The sequence below is a fragment of the Chrysemys picta genome, chromosome 2, assembly GCF_011386835.1.
Source record: "Chrysemys picta bellii isolate R12L10 chromosome 2, ASM1138683v2, whole genome shotgun sequence".
Taxonomy (NCBI): Eukaryota; Metazoa; Chordata; order Testudines; family Emydidae; genus Chrysemys; species Chrysemys picta.
The window spans coordinates 267,619,436-267,638,683 of NC_088792.1; the positions used below are offsets into that span (position 1 = coordinate 267,619,436).

The 19,248-nt window shown below is 43.3% G+C and overlaps 1 long non-coding RNA gene across 1 annotated transcript; it reads right to left on the reverse strand.

Annotated features, from left to right (window-relative positions):
- Nucleotides 1-288: 288 nt before the first annotated feature.
- Nucleotides 289-17,481, reverse strand: LOC122174747 (uncharacterized). The gene is made up of 2 exons (XR_006176999.2): nucleotides 17,212-17,481; nucleotides 289-3,047 (listed from the first exon to the last, which is right to left on the reverse strand). It is a non-coding gene; the product is annotated as an uncharacterized LOC122174747 (long non-coding RNA).
- Between the last annotated feature and the right edge of the window lie 1,767 nt (nucleotides 17,482-19,248).

The window sequence follows — 19,248 nt, forward strand, 5'->3', positions numbered from 1 at the left end:
ATTATCAGTGGTTTGCTGTCAAACTGGGGCAAATGTATCTAGTAAGGTCCTACAGGCCTCTGTCCTCGGGCCGGTGTTATACAATATTTTCATTAATGACTTGGACAATGGAATGGAGTGTATGCTTAGAAAATTTGCTGATGACATCAAGCTGAGAGGTGTTGCAAGCACTTTGGAGCACAGGATTAGAATTCTGAACAACCTTGTCAAATCGAAGAATTGGTCTGAAATCAACAAGATGAAATTCCATAAAGTCAAGTGCAAAATGCTATACTTAGGAAGACATAATCAAATGCACAACTATTTATTTGGCATATGCAATACAGGCAAGCCAAGCCACAGAGTTCTTTTCAATAATGTTCAAGGCACGAAGACCTCCAGGAAGTTGAGTCATTTTTCAGTCCTTAACAATGTGTGTCATGGTTTGTGGCTGCCCACATTAATATAGTGGACTGTCTTTAAAACAGCACAACTACACAGTGGTGAATAACTGATTAGGTGGTAGTACTGCAGAAAAGGCTCTGGGGTAAAAGTGGATCACAAAGTGAATGAGTCAACAATATGATGCAGTTGTGAAAAAGGCTAGTGTCGTTCTGGGATGAATTAACAAGAGTGTCATATTTAAGACATGGGAGGGAATTGTCCTGCTCTACTTGGCTCAGCTGGAGTACTTTGTTCAGTTTTGTGTGCCACACTTTAAGAAAGATGTCTGCAAACTGAAGAAAGTCTAGAGAAGAGCAACAAAAATGATAGAACGTTTAGGATTGGTATACACTACACAGTTCGGTCAACCAGAGGTAGCTTACATCGGCCTAATTGTGCAAGTGTCTACACTTTAATTTGGCTCCTATCGACAAAAGTGCCCCATCATGCCAACTTAATAACATCACCTCTCTGAGGGCTGTAAAGTCATGGTTGATGTACTTAGGTTGACACAGTGGGAGTGTAGACACTGCATTACTTACATCGACCCTAAGTCCTCCAGCAGCTGTCCCACAATGCCCCACACTGACCAGTCTGGTCACCACTGTGAACTCTGCTGCCTAGAAGGCCCTCCTCCCTTTAAAGCCCCATGCATTTTTGAAATTCCTTTTCCCGATTGCCTCGCTTGGCAAGCACATCTAGTAGCTCTCCATTGTTGAGTGCAACTGCCCAGTTGGCCATGCCTGCTTGGAGTAGACAGAAGATATGGATCTCCTAGGCCTGTGGGGAGAAGAGGATGTGCAAGCACAGCTCTGAACCAGGCCTACAAAGAGCTGCATGTCATACTTAGTGGAGACCCAGCCACCACTCCCCATAGCACTGTGGATACTTCCATGAGACACCCAAGTCACAGGCCCCTGCCATGAACAGCCATGAACTCACCTACCTCTGCAGCCCACTGAGAATTCAATCTCAGGACCTCCCTATATCCCCTCCCCACAACGTTCCACATGTCATTAGGGGTCGCTGCACTACCCCTACCACTCCTCCCCAGGAGACATTAAAGACAATCACAGCTTCTCATACACTGACCTGTGAAAGCCATGGTTGGTGTATGTGTAGCTGAAATGGACATGACTGTCCTTTCCACTTATAAGTTCTTTTCTCTTGTTTTATTAAGTTTTTAAATTGCCAGGGGTTTTTTTGCATTGTTTTTGTTACAGAATAAAATTCTATTATTTGGAACATAACTAGTCTTCATTAGTTCACAACATATGCTGGCTGGTACTCATCAGTTCTTAAAGCAACCAATTACCTGTTACTGCACAGTGTCACACAACTCAGAAGACCATTCACAAATAAAATTAATAGGTGTATTGACAATGTTATATCTGTACACATACAGCAATCACCACACAATTCATACCACGCTGCAAAAGAGCAGGGCCAGATAGAGCACACTACTACAACACTACTCTGACTCACTATAAAATGGTCTTTCAAAATCTCCCTGAGCTGTATAGCTCTGCATTGAACTCTTCTAATAGCCCTTGTATCTGGCTATTCAAATTCAGCAGACAGCTGCTCAACCTCCACCCCGGCTGAAACTTTTCCCCCTTTGCTTCATAGCTATTATGCAGGACACAGCAGGCAGCTATAACCATTGGGATATTTTTCTCATTGAGGTCCAATCTTGTGAGTAAACAATGCTGGCATCCTTTCAAACAACCAAGGGCATATTCAACTATCATTCTGCACCTGCTGAGCCAGTAGTTGAAGCATTCCTTGGTGTGGTCGAGACGTACGGCTTCATGAGCCAGGGGAGTAGGAAGTAGGCTAGGTCGACCAGGATCACTATTGGCATTTCAACATTGTCAATGGTAATCTGCCGGTTGGGAAAGAAAGTCCCTGCTTGCCACTTTCTAAATAGTCCTGTGTTCTTAAAGATGTGAGTGTTATGCACCTTTCCTGACCAGCCCACACTAATGCCAATGAAGTGTCCTTGGTGATCCACCAGTGCTTACATAACCCTAGATAAGTAGTTGATCTATTCTGTAGCAAGGTGATCTGGTGCCAAAATAGGGATATGCGTGCCGTCTATCACTCCCCTGCAGTTCAGGAACCCCACTGCTGCAAATCCATCCACTATGTCCTGCACATTGCCAAGAGTCACTGTCCTGCATAGCAGGAGGTGATTAATGACCCTGTACAATTGCATGACAATGGCCGCCACGGTGGATTTCCCAATTCCAAATTGATTCCCAACTGACGAGTATTAATCTGGCATTGCAAGTTTCCACAGTGTGATCACCACTCATTTCTCCACTGTCAGCGCAGCTCTCAGTTTAGTGCCCCTGTGCTGGAGGGCTGGGTAAGCTCAGCACAGATCCAGGAATGTGGCCATGTACATCCAAAAGTTCTGCAGCTACTGCTTGTCACAGAGCAGTAAACCAGCCTTATGATGTGATCCCACCAGTCTGTGCTTGTTTCTCGGGCCCAGAAGTGCACTCCACCATTCGCAGTTGCTCCGTGAATGTCACCAACAACCTTGAATTGGTTCTCGCTATGTCCCACAGCAATCTGTCCTCCAAGGAATCATCATGTTCTCTGCGGCTCTTGTGGCTCTGCAAAGACAATAGGATCATGCACCCCGTGCTTGCAGCACTCATGACAATAGTACAGAACTGTGCAGGCTCCATGCATCTATTGGAGATGTGGGATTATGAAAAAAAAGGCACAAAAATTCTGGGATACAGATGACATTATGGGAGGGAGACAGTTGCAAACTGGGAAGTAGACCCCATTCTCCTAGTCACCCCTTGCGACTCGTTTCAGCCCCATCATTCAATGTCCAAACTTCCTGAACAGTGGCGAGTTGCATACTGGGATACCTACCCATGGTGCACTACACTGTGCATTGATACAGGCACTCCTGATACATGCATGTGCCGGCATCACCAGGAGCCAAGTGTGCATGCACACAAGCAATATACTAACTGTGGCAGCTGTATGTTGATGTATCTTGAGTCAACATAAGTTTGGAGTGTAGACATGGCCTTAGAAAATCTGACCTATGAAGAAAGGTTAAAAAAACTGGGCATGTTTAGTCTTGTGAAAAGAAGATTGCAGGGAGACCTGATATCAGTCTTCAAATATTAAGGGCTGTAATAAAGAGGATGGGGATCAGTTGTTCTCCATGGCCATTGAAAGTTGGAGAAGTAATGGACTTAATCTGCAGCAAGGGAGATTTTGGTTACACATTTGGAAAAACTTTCTAACCATAAGGACAGTTAAGACTGGAATAGGCTTCCAAGGGAGGGTATGGAATCTCTGTCATTGGAGGTTTTAAAAAGGTTAGACACACACCTTTCAGGGATGGTCTAGGTAAACTTGTTCCTGTGTCAGCATGGGAGGATGGGCTAGATGACCTCTCAATGTCCCTTCAAATCCTACATTTCTATAATTTTATGAATCTATAGTCTGCTGTATTCCCATTGTTTGGCTGATTAGAGGCCCATATACATTCTACAAGATGTACACTACAAAGCTGTCCTCAAAATGAGTCCCTCTTGGGGTTCTCATGTTGAACAGCTAAGGAAATCTTCATAAAAAGATGAATTTTCAGGACAGGTTAATGGGAGCTTTTGAGACATTCATTATGAGCAAGTAGTTTTACGGGCTTTTTTATTTTAATCCTGGGAAATTGATTTCCTATTCACACGCTTTGGTTAATGTACAAGCACATGCCTTCATAAATAGTCAAAGATATTCAAGAAATGCCAAGAACAATTCAAAAGGCTAGTGAATATCTACAGGAAAGTTTTTAATAAACTCTTAAAGAATAAGTATCAAGTATTTCAAGGTCAGTACCACTCTTACACTGAGACCCTAAACTACAACTAGGATGTCACATCTTAGCATTTAATAAAAAAACACAGTGTGGCCACTTGCTCATTATAGCCTCGATTCTGTAAAGACTTACCGATGTTCTTACAGTAAAGCAGGCAAGTAGTTCCATTGGCTTCAATGAGTCATGCACTTAAACTATAAGGGGTTTTCAGGATCGGTGCCTTGCTGCAAATGACTGGGCTTTTGTGGTCCGATACTCCAATTGCCTGTACATATGCCAACCATTTCCTTAAATGTAATGTATAGTCATCATTTTAGGGTCTGATGCTGCCAGCCCTTACTTATGCATGCACTCCTTATTTACATGAGTAGTTGCATTGACTTCAGTGGATAAGGGTTGTGGGATGAAGGTCGACAGCTGCAGTCAGACAGACTCTCATTTTATATGTATGGTTAAAGTGTATGTATTTAAGATTATGGGCAAGGTGCCGGCATGAGATCTGGAGCAAAACATGCCAAGAACCAAACTACCCAAATATAATAGCCAAATACACAGATTTAAAACAACCAATGTATATTCAGAAAAAGATCACTCTAATCCCATGTCATTTGAAATGACACAAGGCTCTGCTTATAGGCAGAATTCTTGATAAATTGTAACAGCTGGTGGTGTCATGGAGTAGTGTTTATACAACCTAGGGCTTGTCTTCACTATCGTGCTAAATCAATGCCGCTGCAGCACGTCTGATGAAGACACATTACATTGACAGGAGAGCGCTCTCCTGTCAACGTAATTACTCCACATCAACAAGAGGAAGAAGCTACATCGGCAGGAGAGCATCTCCCGCTGACAGAGCGTGGCGTACACACCACTTTAAGTCGACGTAAGTTATATCGCTCAGGGGGTGGTTTTTTCACACCCCTGAGTGACGTAACTTACATCGACTTAAGCGGTAGTGTAGACAAGCCCTAAGTATTTATCACCTAAAGTAATCTTAATAGAAAGATTAATCTTGAAGAAAATTATTCTGACTCTGCAAACAATAATTAGAAATGCCCTATGTGAAACAGTTTTGAGGACAGAGTTAGCTCTCCTCATAAAGGCATTTATAAACCTGTAGTTTAAAAACCAAACTGAGATTGATTCTTATTTATATTAAGGGCTTCTCTTGCTATGTATGCACAATAACTCTTAAGGTGAGTGTGGTAGTGCTTTTAATTCAATGTGACTGGTCATTCAGGGACGGACTACAGCTTGAGTTAGTACAACTGGTCAGATGCTAATCCAATCAGTCTGTGCAGTAATCAATCACTCTCTGCTGCTCAGGTGTTATTTTGCAGCGTGGCTGCTCTCTCTAGAGGTAGGCTAACATAAGAGGAGTTAACTCTGCAGTGAAAACATGGTCTAAGAGTCTACACTGCAATGAGGGGAGCGATGGCAGCATGTGTAGACATAACCAAGCTAGCTTGGATCGTGTTAGCTCCAGTAACAGCAACATCGCAGAATCATAGAACTGGAAGGGACCTCAAGAGGTCATCTAATCCAGTCCCCTGCACTCATGGCAGGACTAAGTATTATCTAGACCATTCCTGACAGGTGTTTGTCTAACCTGATCTTAAAAATCTCCAATGATGGAGACTCCACAACCTCCATAGGCAATTTATTTCAGTGCTTAACCACCCTGACAATTAGGAAATTTTTTCTAATGTCCAACGTAAACCTCCCTTGTTGCAGTTTAAGCCCATTGCTTCTTGTCCTGTCCTCAGAGGTTAAGAAGAACAATTTTTCTCCCTCCTCCTTGTAACAACCTTTTACATACTTGAAAACTGTTATCATATCCCCTCTCAGTCTTCTCTTTTCCAGACTAAACAAACCCAGTGTTTTCAATCTTCCCTCATAGGTCATGTTTTCTAGACCTTTAATCATTTTTGTCGCTCTTCTCTGGACTCTCCTGAAATGTGGGGCCCAGAACTGGACACAATACTCCAGTCGAGGCCTAATCAGCGCAGAGTAGAGTGGAAGAATTACTTCTCTTGTCTTGCTTACAACACTCCTGCTAATACATCCCAGAATGATGTTCGCTTTTTTTGCCACAGCATTACACTGTTGACTCATATTTACCTTGTGGTCCACTCTGACCCCCAATTCCCTTTCCGCAGTACTCCTTCCTAAATAGTCATTTCCCATTTTGTATGTGTGCAACTGATTGTTCCTTCCTAAATGGAGCACTTTGCATTTGTCCTTATTGAATTTCATCCTATTTACTTCAGACCATTTCTCCAGTTTGTCCAGATCATTTTGAATTTTAATCCTATCCTCCAAAATACTTGCAATCCCTCCCAGCTTGGTATCGTCCACCAACTTTATAAGTATACTCTGTATGCCATTATCTAGATCATTGATGAAGATATTGAACAGAATCGGACCCAGAACTGATCCCTGTGGAACCCCACTTGTTATACCCTTCCACCATGACTGTGAACCACTAATAACTACTCTCTGGGAACTGTTTTCCAACCAGTTTTGCACCCACCTTATAGTAGCTCCATTTAGGTTGCATTTTCCTAGTTTGGTTATGAGAAGGTCATGCAAGACAGTATCAAAAGCTTTACTAAAGTCAAGATATACCACATCTACTGCTTCTCTCCTATTTACAAGTCTTGTTACACTGTCAAAGAAAGCTATCAGGTTAGTTTGACATGATTTGTTTTTGACAAATCCATGCTGACTGTTACTTATCATCTTATCTTCTAGATGTTTGCAAATTGATTGCTTAATTATTTGCTCCATTATCTTTCTGGGTACAGAAGTTAAGCTAACTGGTCTGTAATTCCCTGGGTGGTCCTTATTTCCCTTTTTATAGATGGGCACTATATTTGCCCTTTTCCAGTCTTCTGGAATCTCTCCTGTCTTCCTTGACTTTTCAAAGATAATCGCTAATGGCTCAGATATCTCTTCAGTCAGCTCCTTAAGTATTCTAGGATGCATTTAATAGAATTATAGAATCATAGAATATTAGGGTTGGAAGAGACCTCAGGAGGTCATCTAGTCCAATCTCCTGCTCAAAGCAGGACCAACACCAACTAAATCATCCCAGCCAGGGCTTTGTCAAGCCGGGCCTTAAAAACCTCTAAGGATGGAGATTCCACCACCTTCCTAGGTAACCCATTCCAGTGCTTCACCACCCTCCAAGTGAAATAGTGTTTCCTAATATCCAACCTAGACCTCCCCCACTGTAACTTGAGACCATTGCTTCTTGTTCTGTCATCTGTCACCACTGAGAACAGCCTAGCTCCATCCTCTTTGGAGCCCCCCTTCAGGTAATTGAAGGCTGCTATCAAATCCCCCCTCACTCTTCTCTTCTGCAGACTAAGTAAGCCCAGTTCCCTCAGCCTCTCCTTGTAAATCATGTGCCCCTGCCCCTAACCATTTTCGTTGCCCTCCACTGGACTCTCTCCAATTTATCCACATCCTGTCTGTAATGGGGGGGCCAAAACTGAACGCAATACTCCAGGTGTGGCCTCACAGTGCCGAATAATCACTTCCCTTGATCTGCTGGCAATGCTCCTATTAATATAGCCCAATATGCCATTGGTCTTCTTGGACATTTAATCAGGCCTGGTGTCTTGAAGACATCTAATTTGTCCAAGTAATTTTAACTTGTTCTTTCCCTATTTTAGCCTCTTCTGAGCCTACCTCATTTTCATCCTTAATATTTGTTGGCTGACTGGCATTCAAAGTATGCCCATAAAAGCTCAGCAGCATTAATGTGGGCATCTTTTTCATGTGGTCGACTGCAGAATATCCAAGGCCATATTTTACGGTCAGCTAAAGCAAGGCACTCATTCTCACAGTGGCCAGTACAAATGATATAAAAACACACTGAAGTCAAACTTGAAGTCATGGCAGGTTGACCCCAGCAACTGGGAAGCAACAGCCCATGACAGAGCAAGGAGGTGTCAGATTTGTCATGTTGCTGTTAACCGCTTTGAAGCAAGGTACATTAACACCTTATGTGAAAAACATGAACAGTGCAAAGTATACACCAAAATGAAATGGTCATAGACAAGCTTGTTTGTAACACATATAATCCTGTTTGCAGGTTTCGCATTAGTCTGACTTCATGCATACATATTCACCTGTAGTGCTTCCAAAATCCTTATATGTGGACATCAACATGATTCTCCATCATAATCATCATCAGTGACACCTTTGGTTGCAGCATAGATATATCCTAAAGCCATGTCTACACTTCGAGGTCTACATGGGCATAGCTGCTTCATGGTTGCTCTGCTGGCATAACCCCATAGTGTGAATGCAGCCTGGATTGATGGAATGGGTTTTTCCACTGGTGGAGGAATACTACCTCCCTCAGCAATGGTAACTAGGTCAATGGAAGCATTCTTCTGTCGACCTAGCTGCATCTACACTGCGGGTTAGGTCAGCATAGCCATGTCACTCAGGGATGTGGATTTTTCACACCCCTGACCCTGAGTGACATAACATGTCAACCTAAATTTTAAGTGTAGACTAGGCCTAAGACTCTTCCATTGCTCAGGCATTGTAAAGTAGTCTTAACATGGGTGTAAGGTGGCTTTAGTGCAAATGAGAATCAGATCTTCAATCTTCTGGCCTCAAAGGATAATCTTTTGAAACAAGGTAAAATGATTTTATAATAATATAATTACTATATGTGTATAATAGCTTTATAGCTGGCATAATGCTTTAATACTAAAATAGCTAGGTTAATTCAGAAGATTAATAGATTTTAAAGTCAGCACCACTCATCTAGTCTGACAGCAGACTTTCACCTAGTTCCTACAGTAGATGGAATAATTCTTCGCTGCTGGCTGGGTAGCATGCCTACAGAAAAACTTGAGGGTTAATAAAAGTTTCTGAGGAATGCTCTGCTCAATATTGTGGATTTAAAACTTGTGAGTCAAGGATAATCCCATGTATCCATCGCCTTGACAGGGAATTTATTGCACAACCCGGTAGATCCAAGGGCATCTACAAAGAATAACTGGTCCCTCCATATGGCTCCCTCTGTCTCTCCCTCTGTTCTGACAGCACATGTAATCTTAACCCTAAGAGAGACTATCACAGAGCTCAATGATTTACAAATGCAAACCCTTCCAAGTTAGTTTGCAAAGCTGTTTCAAACCATTTTGCAGTGTTGCAGTTCTCTCAGGATGAGAGAGACACAGAGGGTGAGGTAATATCTTTTACTGGACCAACTTCCATTGGTGGAAGAAACAAGCCCAGACCTGAAAAAGAACTGTGTGGATCTGGGAAGGTTTGTGTTTTTCACAAACAGAAGCTGGTCCCATAAAAGAAATTACCTCACCCACCGTGGCTCTTGCAAGCTGTTTGTCAGAATCAGTTCATGTGTTTTCTCAGACCCAAGAAGGTTCAGGTTTGACTAAACCAGATGTTTCCATGGTTTAATCTTATTGCAAACATGTGGACAAGTTTCAGATTTAAACAATTTGCATGAGTTCACATAGATTTATATGGGTTTGTATGAAGTTTACTAGTCCTCTGGACCTCAACATGCAACAGACTAAAAGGCAGACATTACTATGTGACCTGCCTGTGTGACCTTACCCAGCAAACAAAGTTTGAACTTTCAAATACACCATGAACAATAGCCTTAGAACACAAGTGGATAGAGCAAAAAAAGTACAAATAAAAATCAAAAATGTGCAAAGAGTTCAAAAGATATAAAAAGAAGTTCTAAAGATGCACTGCTGATTTATAAATGGAGAGTGAACTCATACCAAGTCTAATTCCAAGTACTTTTGCAGTTCAAGTCAAACATTTCACACAGCTCTAGGAATTACTGCCGGAAATGAAGAGGAATTTCACGGGAATGAAGCAGTTAGACTTCAATGTAAAGACTATGATAAACTTCAGTTAAAATACAGCAATTGGAAGAATAAAACATGTTTTGGTTAAAATAAGTTTTGGGATAATGTTTCTCTTACAAACAGAGAAAGGGTAAATGGGTAAATCTATAATGGATTATTTATAATGGCTCATGTACTAAGATTATGGGATCTAGTGAGAATTATGTGTGTCTCAGAATTGTGGACAGTCTGGTTCTTTGACTGTTAGAGCGTGTCTACACAAACATTTAGTTTGCGGCAAACTGGGGTGTTAAATCTACCCTGCTGCACACTAAGTGTCCAGGTGGACCTTGCTTCCACACACTCGCAGTTCCCTAGTGTGCTGTGATCTACTCCTATTTCAGAGGAGAAGATCAAGTGCACTAAGGAACAGTTAGTATGCAGCAGCAGGGTCCACACAAACACTTGGTATGCGGCAGGCTACCAGGTTTATACCACAGCTTGCCGCAAACTATGTTTGCATATGCAGTAGACCAGAGGTTCTCAAACTGTGGTCCGCAGAACACCAGTGGTCTGCGAGCTCCATTCAGGTGGTCCACAGATAGTTCTCTCTAAGATGCGTGTCTGGGTGGCCGCACACAAGAGAATGAAGGGCCACCCACCTATTTAGTGGAGCTGCGCAGGCGTGGCTCCACTAATTAGGTGCCTGGACCCTGGAGAGGATGCACATGTAAGGTGAGGTGGTGGCCTTGGGGGGAATAGGGAGTAGGTGGGATGGGGCAGTGGGGTGAAAAGAGGGGGTGGAGGAAATTTGTGATGTGCAGAGCTGCGGCGGTCAGAAAAAGAGGTACAAACAACATTTGGAAAGATCATTACGTGGTCCGCCAAGACCCTCAGAAATTTTCAAGTGGTCTGTGGAAAAAAAAAAAGTTTGAGAACCACTGCAGACTATACCTCTCTAGCACCCCCTTGGGGAGAATGTGGGCACTGCTCCTGTCTCAGAGTCCAGGGCACAGCCCTATGGCTGTATTGTTCAAGGCATCAGAGGGAAGTTCAAGTAGTCTAGACAAAGCATCAGTATGCTTCTTCAGCTACAAAAAGCAGAGTCCTAGGACTTTGGGAAGCCAAAGGGAACCAAGGGAGCGGGAGAGAGAGAGAGAAACAGAGAGAGAGAGAAAAGATCCTCCCTTTTAAGGACCTGCCCACATCCAGGCTTAACAACTCTCATAGGGGCACTGGCTTGAGACGGATCATGCCCAGAGGTGATCTTTAACTCTTTCCTGACTGGGGTGGGGAGCTGCCCCACTATACCATAGACCAGTCTATAGCTGCCCACATGGTCAATCTGTGTAGTCAACAAAGTCTTGCAAACCAATATGCAACTGAAACTATTCACCAAATTTGACCTGAATTTGCAATTTGTTTTGGTGTCCTGCAAAATGCATTTTTTGGCCAATTTACTATTCACCAAAATTATTTTGCCTAGCTCCACTCTTTAATGTGGTGGTTAATGTATATAAATGTTATCCACTGGAGATTGGCTACAGACTAAAGACAGTTTAAAAGTGCTGATACGAACAGGGCTCAGTTTAAAAGCCAAGCTAATTAATGGAGATTCTCCGTTAGCTCAAGCAGTAAAGGCCTCTGATTCTGTAACTAAAGGGCCTGGGCATTATTCCCAATTTTTTCATGAGTGCAGTTTAGTTGACAATGCCTTATTTGTGCATAAGCATTCATTTTAATTCTTCCAACTACCAAAAGAATGGTACGAAGTTGCTCCAAAAGAAGTCCCATCCAATCCTCCTCAGCTAGAAAGATGATCATCATCATGACGCAGGGGCTTAAAAAATGGGGTAAAAAGAATAAATATGGGGGTCATTTTGGCAAAGATCATGTGGAGGACCCAGGAAAAAAATTATTCTCCACAAAATATTCCTGAAATGTTAAAATAATCATCGTTTTACTGATATACAGCAGCAAAGCTATGCAGTGTAGCGCTACTCATGGCATTCAAGAGGATAAATTAGCTACAATATTTGGATAAAACAAGAAGGGACCATTATAATATTGCACACAATGAGCAAAGCCCTGCATTTTCTAATTAAGGCCAAAGCTTAGCTTTACAATGAACTATTTGTTGAACTTGAAAAATATAATTTGGGCTCTTTGAATAAATTACTTTCTGCTATGTAATAAAAACAGAGAAACACATGGAATATATTATATCCCCAAATGCTTACAGATTCTTAGAATGGCTGCTGCCTGGCAACTTTTGTACCAGCTGGGAGAGCAAGGACCCAGCTGGCTTGGCAATAACCACCATATTGTACCATGTCTGGCAGATGGCCACTTGACTCTCCTGCAGGGTCTGTATTCTTCCTTTCATATGTCTATGCCAATGGCAGATCAAGAGTGAGTTTAGAAATAGTGGCAGATCTTTCTCAGTAATGCCAATCAGTTTCTGCAAATGACAGCATGGTGAGGGATTAATGTCCCACAAAAAGCCAAATCAGGGCTAGAGTGGAGCTCTGGCAACAACTTATCAGTTAAATTTAGAACTCATGAAATGGTGGTCAGAAATTGGCCTTCCCTTTCAATCTTCAATGCTGCAGTTAGGGACAATGTATAAACTCTAAACTTTCTGTCGGCAATACAAGCTGTAGGGCATGTGTGTCAATTCCAACATGGAGGAAACGATGCAAACATTATTTACATTTATTTAGTGCCTTTAATCCAAGTCTCTCAAGGCTCTTTACAAATATTAATTAAATTGTGTGAATTAAGTAAACATCGTTATAGCCATTTTACAGAAGTACAGATGAGGAATCTGAGGCAAAAAGGCTAAGGGGTTTGCCCAAGGTTACACATCAAGGCAGTGGCACTGCTGGAAATAGAACTCAGGAGACCCAACTCAGAGTTCCCTAATTTAATCTTGAAAGGAGGTAGGAATACAGGAGAAAACAGCAAAGGAAATATACAGTTTGGAGCAATGTTTATCTGTCCATTGAGAAACTTAAACAAAGCAGCAGGATTGAGCTGTTTGGAGTAATGACCTAAGTCTTTCTTCCTTCCCCCCAGGTTCCCATCACTAACTTCAATCATTGTGTGCAATGACCCTGCTTGGCTTTGCAGCATCTGGATAGTATTTTGAAACATACATTGTATACACAGGTATGGACAAACATAACATTTTTAAAAGTTCATCTGGGAATTTTTTTAAACATAGAACCCACTTCCTGTTAAAAATATATTGTGACAGACCCAGACCAGTGGGGTAGAGGAGTCTGGTAGAGGGCAAATATACTGGTCACTGGATGAGTAGTTTTCTGTTCCCTGAGTGACCAGAGCAGGGGCTGCACTAGAGTAATCAGGAACCTGCTAGAACCAGTTAAGGCAGGCAGGCTAATTAGGACAGCTGGAGCCAATTAAGAAGAAGCTGCTAGAATCAATTAAGGCAGGCTAATCAGGACACCTGGGTTTTAAAAAGGAGCTCACTTCAGTTTGTGGTGTGAGTGTGAGGAGCTAGGAGCAAGAGGCGCAAGAAGCTGAGAGGGTGTGGGTGTGCTGCTGGAGGACTGAGGAGCATAAGTGTTATCAGACACCAGGAGGAAGGTCCTATGGTGAGACTAAGGAAGGTGTTTGGAGGAGGCCATGGGGAAGTAGCCCAGGGAGTTGTAGCTGTCATGCAGCTGTTACAGGAGGCACTATAGACAGCTGCAGTCCACAGAGTCCTGGGCTGGAACCCGGAGTAGAGGGCAGGCCCGGGTTCCCCCCAAACCTCCCAATTGACCTGGACTGTGGGTTCTTCCAGAGGGGAAGGTCGCTGGGCTGTTCCTCAACCCACATGGTGAATCTCTGAGGCAAGAAAATCCACCAATAAGTGCAGGACCCACCAAGATAGAGGAGGAACTTTGTCACAATATATATTTGTACACTTCAAATGACACCTCCTGCAGAGAGACTGCTGAGTTCTCAGGAATCAAATGCAAAGACATAAGAACGGGCATATGGGGTCAGACCAGTGGTCCATCTAGCCCAGTATCCTGTCTTCTGACAGAGGCCAGTATCTGGTGCTTCAGAGGGAATGAATAGAACAGGCAATCATCAAGTGATCCATTCCCTGTCATACACTCCCAGCTTCTGGTGAACAGAGGCTAGGGACACTCAGAACATGGTGGTGCATCCCTGCATCCTGGCTAATAGCCATTGGTGGACCTATCCTCCATGAACTCATCTAGTTCTTTTTTTGAACCCTCTTATAGGGTCACAGAGACCCAGTCTGTAGAACCCATTGCTTGAATCTCTTCACTGTGTCTCTTCCACTTCACCTACTGTGCTGTATTGTGCTACCTCCATTTACTCCATGTACCTGATACCCACGTTCAAGAGAGATGAGTTCAAACTGGAACAGGTGCACAGAAGGGCTACTAGGATGCTCAGGGGAATAGAACACCTATGGAGTATGTCTCCTCCAGATGGGAATCACACCCCCAGCTGAAAGCGCAGATATACCCTTAGCGAGCCTGGCTTGTTTAGCCTAGCTAAAGGAAGGCTGAGAGGAGATATGATTGCTCTCTGTAAATACACAAAGAGGGCAAACCCTAGGGAAGGAGAAGAGCTATTTAAATGAAAGGACAATGTTGGTAGAAGAACAAATGGATATAAAGGGACCATGAATAAATTTAGGCTGGAAATTAGAAGAAGGTTTCTAACCATCAGAGGAGTGAGGTTCTGGAACAGCCTCCTAATAGAGTAGTGGGGGCAAACAATCAAACTAATTTTAAGAGGGAGCTTGATGAATATGTGAACGGGACTACATGATAGAGTTGTCTGCAATAGCAGGGGACTGGACTCCATTAACAAGGTCCCTTCCATTCCTGTGTTACATTCAACAGAAGTCAAATGGTTAAGAGAGAAGCTTTTGTTGGCTGTTTCTCACAGGGTTTAGTGGGAATTGGTGGAGCATTGAAATTACCCACAATCAATGGGTGTTTTAACTTCTGCCCACAAGAGTGATGTGATCCTTCTACTCAACAGAGCAGCAGCCGGAATCCCACTTCCTTGCTTTTCAATAAGGCACACAACATATCCTCTTCAAGTAGTCAAGCGTCTGCATCACGTATTTCCTTTGGAAAAACTACAAAGCCACTGAGAGGGAGAATGGCTCAGCTCTTATTTTCAAAGATTTTTGAGGTGGTTTTTTTTTTTTTTTGTCAGCAGAAGTAGGTTCACCGATTCTGCCTCTCTGTGCTCGTAGAGCTAACACAACAGCAGGTGCTGAGAGATTAGATGCAACCTTCATCCCTTCTGAAACACACAGAATTGAGCTCTGAAAACCGAGTGGTGATTCCTGGTCTGGAATTGTTCTCCTGAAGGTTTAAATATTTACTGAAGACATTCCTCTCCTTCCATAGGCACTAATAGATTCATAGGGCCAGATCCTCAGCTGGTGTAAATCAACATAGTTCCAATGATCATAGTGATCCTTCCTGGCCTGAAACCTATTAAACAAGTCCTCAGGTGGTGTAAATCAGTGTGGCTCCATTGACTTTTGTGAAGCTCTGCTGACATACACCACTTGAGAATTTGTTTAATCAGGTTTTCAGGCCAGGAAGGCACACTATGATCATCTGTTCTGACTGCCTGCATAATACAAGCCACCGCATTTCACCCAGTAATTCCTACATTGGAGGGAATTTATTCTTCTTTACTACATATGTGAACACTATCAAACCCAAGAACTAGAATGAGGATGAACCAGTGTGACAGTAAGATACCTTCCCAAGGATCTGTGGGTACAATTTTCAAAAGTACCCAAGTCCATCTTCAAAAGTGACATAGGTGTATAAGTTCCAGTGATTTTTCAATGTGATAAGTTCCTAATTGCTGACTACTTTGAAAATGGGACATGCTCCAAAGTCACTCAGATACTTTTGAAAATGTTACTCGGTATCTATTGGGGAATGTCTCTTGCAGAGCCTCTGCTTTACAAATATTCATATTAACTGATTCGGTCTCTCACACACATTCACATTGGACTTTTCTCCGACAATGCCTTGAAAGTCATTGTATAGTGTAAAATGCTGGAAAACATTTAGGCTTGAGTCACCACTGCACTAATTCAATTTCATGTCCACATACCTCCCTTGAAACTTATCTTGCAGTGAATCAGGTCCCTTGTTTTATTTATGGTGAGCAACACATATTTAGGCCCGCAAAGAGTTATGCTTGTGTTTAACTTCAAGCCCACGGGTGAGCTTGTTGATGCCAATGAATCTACTCACATGCTTACAGTTAAGCATGTGCATAAGTTTTTGTAGAATCAGGGCCTTAGAGTAGCTAGGACTGAAACACAAACATTTTCTTTACCTGCATTTAAATAATTCAATGAGTTGCGCTGTCTCACACCAGTTTCAAGTTGGTGAAATTCCACTGACTTAATTAGAGGTACACCTAATTTACACCCAGGTGTGAATATGACAATGGGACTATGTACAGTGTATTAATTCTGTTTGAGATTATGAAATCTTTGTGTATCTGTGTCACACTGCAAACTCCATTTTGAATGTGGGGCTTTGTGCTGTCTCTGATGTCCTTTTACCTCCAGATTGGACTGAAATTCCAAGGGATGGTGGCACAGGGCTAACAGAGCAGGGCAAATGGCAGCCTAGGGGCTGCATCTGCCCTGCCATATCATTTTATTTGGCCTACCACAGCCCAGCTTGGGGCAAGCAACCCAGCAGCTCCAGGACCAGAGAAGGGGTGGGGTGAGCTGTCGCGGAGGGAGGACTGCATATAGAGATGTGTGTGTGTCTGTGGTGAGAGACAAAAGGCCAGAGCAGGGAGCCAGGCCCAGCTCCACAGGACAGGAGCTACCACTGCGGGGTAAGCACACTCACTTTCCAGCCCTCCCGGAGCCTACCACCCCCTGGGGACAGGACCTGATCCTCCCCCATGTCACATCCCCAGGGCAGGATCCGACCCCCACTCCTGCATGTCATGTTCCCCAGGGGCAGGAAACGACACCCCCCGCATCACACACACCCAGCCCACCAAAGGCTTTTAGTGTTTTTTGTGACCCTCTATTACCTTAAAGTTGCTCATCCCTGCAACACAGGGTACTTCAACTGTGATGGTCCTCTATTCAAATACAAGCATCCCGGACAAAGAGCTGGCTACTGCCCAGAAGAACCAGTCTGCCCAGGTGGGCTGGTAACTAAGCAATGGATCAGCTGGTGAGGGACTTTGATCACCAGAAGAGGCTGATCAAGGGTCACCTGACAAAGGGGATGGGAGATTATAAAAGAGAGGCTCTTTCAGCAGCCATTTTGAGAAGAAAGCAGAAGCAGTTGAAGTTGAAGCTAGGGCTGGAGAGTGAAAGGTCACTAACTGCAGAGGACAGAGTGCGTGAGAAAGTCCATGACTCTGAAGAGAAGTCATATGCAAGAGGGGGATTTAGGACTCCACAGAGGATTCTGCCATAAGCCCAAAGACGTCTCTAGAGTGATGAGGAAACTGAGGCAGGAAATGTGTTTAGGTGTGTTTATTATTTTTGTCTAGATCTGTGTAGTTCTCATGTTACCTAAGTACAAGAGTAACTTGTTTTAGAATCCCGTTCAAAGTCTGTGTGCATGTGTCAGGCTTTCACTGTTGCACAGCCCTGAAGAGTTAAACTGTAAACACAGATTGCCCACATGGATGAGGTTCTGGGAGAGGGTGTTCTTAAAGTCTGGGGGGGGCGGGGGGACTCTGTGAGGTCAGCACATAGCGCAGAGGCTGGGTAGTCAGACTGTGGGGTTTTAGCTCTCAGAGGAGGTGCTAGACAGAGGATCTGCACTCTGGGAATGTGCCTAGAGACTCCAAACAGGGGCAGTACCCAAACCGTGCTCTAAGGAGGCTAAAAAACACAGGGAGCCCAGTCAGGTGGGCCCCACACACAACAGTGACAATAGACTCAGGTCCCATGTCCTTAGATCAGTAGTGCTATAGGAGGGATAAGTTGCTGATATGTCATGTGTCTGATTTTATACATATTCATATTTAAACTAACAGGAGTTTTGCCACTGAATTCAGGAGGCAAAGGATCAGGCCCCATGTAAAATAAATAGTAATCTAAGCTGTAACTCACCTGGCATTGCATCATAATTACAATATTTTCTTTTAAAATTGGTTGGAAGCTTTCACAGTTACAAATGCCTTACAGCTGAGGTGCAGAGGGCCTGATTCTCCTCTCACATTAGTTTTGATTTACACCAACACGGAAAGGAGAATTAGTCCAACAGATTATACTACCACTCCAAAAGTTAAAAGAAATGTGTGCTCAGTACACTCCTAATCTTATCTAGAGAGGTGAAAATCCATGGGCCTGATCCACCACTTTGTTACTTACTCCAATTGTATACCAGTGTCACTCTACTGAAGCACCCTGATCCAAAGCCCATTGCAGTCAGGGGCCAGATTTTCAAAGGTATTTAGGCGCCTATCGTTGCAGATAGGTGCGTAGCAAGATTTTTCAAAAGCAAGTTAGAGGTCTAATTTCATTGATTTCAATGGGATTTAGGTGCCTCATTTATTTATATGCTTTTGAAAAATCCCACTAGGTGCCTATCCTGGGGGGAGGGATAGCGCAGTGGTTTGAGCATTGGCCTGCTAAACCCAGGCTTGTGAGTTTAATCTTTGAGGGAGGGCCACTTAGGAATCTGGGGCAAAAATTGGGTAGTGGTCCTGCTGTGAGCGGGGGTTAGACTAGATGACCTCCTGAGGTCCCTTCCAACCCTGATATTCTGTGATCTACATTTTCACATGGTTAGATATTAGGTAAAACTTTCCAACTATAAGAGTAGTTCATCTCAGGTGTAGGCTTCCAAGGGAGGTTATGGAATCCCCATAATTGGAGGTTTTTAAAAACAGGTTGAACAAACACGTGTTAGGGGTGGTCTAAGTTTACTTGGTCCTGCCATAGAGCAGGGGCTGAACTTGACATCTCAAGTCCTTTCCAGCTCTACATTTCTATGGGTATGTCTACACAGGGATAAAAGACCCATGGCATAGCTGCAACCAGTCTGGGTCAGCAGACTCAGGCTCATAGGGCTTGGGCTTCAGGGCTAAAAATTGCTGTGTAGATGT